Here is a 2860-nt window from a genome sequence, read left to right as displayed (position 1 = left end):
TGATCTAACAACCTTGGAAATAGTGTGCCAGGTTCTGGTGGCTCATGCCTATAATCCTAGCTATTCAGGAGGCTGAGATCTGAGAATTGTGGTTTGAAGCCAGCCCAGGCAGGAAAATTTGTGAGACTCTTATCTCCAACTAGCCACTTAAAAACCGGAAGTAGAATTATGGCTCAAAGTGGTAGAGCACCAGCCTTGAGCATAAAAGCTTAGAGACAGTGCCAAGGCCCTGAGTTCAAGCCCCATGACCAATTAAAAAAGAAAGAAGGAAAGGAAGAAAGAGAGAGCCTGGGAGTCCTTGCCGGTTCTCTGCTTTTCCCCATCCCTTCGCACTTGCTAGCCTTCTCTTCTTTCACCATGACTGATGCCATTATGTCCTTTGCCAAGGACTTCTTGGCAGGTGGAGTGGTGGCTGCTATCTCCAAGACTGCTGTATCTCCGTTCCCGCTGTAGATCCTGCTACAGGTACAACATGCCTGCAAGCAAATCACTTCAGATAAGCATTACAAGGGCATTGTAGACGGCAAGGTGTGGGTCCTGAAGGAACAGGGAGTTGTGTCTTTCTGGTGTGGTAACCTGGCCAATGTCATCAGATACTTCCCTACCCAAGCTCTCAACTTCACCTTCAAAGATAAATGCAAATGGATCTTCCTGGGTTGTGTAGACAAGAAAACCCCGTGCTGGCTCTACTTCGCAGGTATCTGGCATCTAGAAGGCTGCCAGGGCCCCCTCCCTGTGTTTTGTGTACCCTCTTGATTTTGCCCGTACCCGGCTAGCAGCTGATGTAGGCAAAGCTGGAGCTGAAAGAGAATTCAAGGCCTGGTAAAGATCTACAAATCAGATGGGCTTAGAGACCTGTACCAAGGTTTCAATATGTCTGCACAGGGTAGTATTGTCTACTGGGCCGCCTACTTTCTTATCTATGACACCACAAAAGGAGTGCTTCCAGATCCCCAAATACTCACATCTTCATCAGCTGGATGATCACATAGTCTGTCACGGCCATTGCCAGCTTGATTTCCTATCCTGCTGGTGGAAGAGCTCACGTGATGAAGGAAGCAAGGCCTTTTTCAAGTGTGCGTGGTCCAATGTTCTCAGGGACATGGGGTGGTGGGGGAGCCTTTGTGCTTGCTTTGTATGAGGAAATCAAGAAGTATACCTAAGTTTTCATCCAGGGATCTCTGACTAGCAATGTATAGTCTTGAATGCTTTTTTGGACAGATTCTGGGCTATTTATCATTGGCAGTGATTTGCTGGTTGAAAAATGGGAAGCAATAATATTCATCTCTCCAGTTTTATCTTAAGGCTATTTCTATGATGATAATAAAGGGACTCAACTTACATTTCTTTATTTTAGTCACTCCTGATAAATTTGAAGAAATAAAGACATTTTTAAAAGAAGAAAGAAAGAAAGAAAGAAAGAAAGAAAGAAAAGAAAAAAGAAGAGAAACTTCTAGCAAGTTTCTAGATTTAGCATAGAGAGGGGCTTCCCCCACAGCTCTAGGGCCCTCCATCTTCCTGCCCTTCTGAATCTCAGCCCTTTCCGCGTCACACTTTTCTCCCTTACACCCACACTGGAGTGTCTTTACCCGGGGGGAGGAAAGCCATTTGGGGATTCTGACCTGATAAAACTTATAGCTTCTCTCCCTTCTCTCCTCTCTAGCACAGCTCAGCTTCTGCTCTACTCCAATTAGACTCTAACCCACTAGAAACACCAGCCAATTCTGGGAAAGTTCAGATCTTTAGGGACTTCATAAATTAGCCCTTATGCTAAGTGTCCTTAAGAAAGCAAGCAAGCCAGCAAGCAAGAAGAAAGAATTGAGGGTGGGGGTGGGAACTGTAAATCAGAGCTCAATCTCTGCTCTTCCTCTTCCTCAAGCTGTAAGTGAGTGTACCGGGCATAACTAGTTAGGACAGGCCATCTGGGTTGGTGGGGGGGTGGGGAGGTGTTGGTGCCTGGCAGACTGGCTGGGCCCAGGGGCCATCAGTGACTCAGGCATGGTTAGTGGGAGGAACAGAGCTGAAGCGTAGGTATGAGGAGAGCGCTGGTTTTGTGCAGAAAGAACCTGCACTGCACCTTGAATTCTAGTGTGTGTGTGTGTGTGTGTGTGTGTGTGTGTGTGTGTATGAGCATATGGCACATACATACTTTGTCTATTTCTGGAAGGAAAATTCACCAAGCCACCCTACAGTTCTGCACACGTGGGTGTCTCTGGGAATGTTCTGGATGTAAATGTGTCATGTGTGCACGTTCTTTCTGCGGAGAAGTTTCCATGGGAATCTGCTGGATGTGTGTGCGGGGGAGTGGGGGACAGCGGCCAATCCAGCAGTTGTTTCTTGGTCCTATCAGGGTCGGTCAGCAAGAGGGGGGCATTGATGCTGTGGATGCAAAGAGCACGATCCCGTGCTTCCTTCCCACACCCCTGTGGGGAGGGCCCTGTGGACTGGGCCCTTCTCCGTCACTCCTCCCCGTTCAGACCTTGGCAGGTGGAAGTGCGTCTTGCCAGCAAGGTTCTAACCTTGCTCTCTCCTCCAAGCCTTCATGCTGGTGAAACATTTACCACACCCTATGCCAATTCCTGACTCTTTCCTCTGTCGTTCCTACTTGGCAAATTGCATCTTTCCTCCCTTTTAGCTCTTGGCAGAGTGTGCTTGGAAAGTGAATCAATGTTGGGTAACAGCACCCCATATTTGCACAGCACTTTTCCATTCACCAAGCTCTTTCTGCACATTGTTCTCAGCTCTCCTGCTAGGTGAGGATCCGGAGGCTGAATTGTCCTGTCCCTGGGTTTCTAACTCCTGGATCCCCTTCTGTCAGCACTCTGGGAGGGCACAGATTTCATTTCCGGGGCAAGGTCTC

At 48.0% G+C, this 2860-nt stretch overlaps 1 pseudogene; it reads left to right on the top strand.

The window, feature by feature from the left end:
- Positions 1-357: 357 nt before the first annotated feature.
- Positions 358-1163, top strand: LOC150063537 (ADP/ATP translocase 2 pseudogene; annotated as a pseudogene).
- Positions 1164-2860: the final 1697 nt, after the last annotated feature.

This window comes from Megascapheus bottae, chromosome 5, assembly GCF_031878675.1.
Source record: "Megascapheus bottae isolate mThoBot1 chromosome 5, mThoBot2.hap1, whole genome shotgun sequence".
NCBI classification, from domain to species: Eukaryota; Metazoa; Chordata; class Mammalia; order Rodentia; family Geomyidae; genus Megascapheus; species Megascapheus bottae.
The sequence above is the reverse complement of the archived record's forward strand: the minus strand, read 5'-3'. Positions and strand labels throughout refer to the sequence as shown.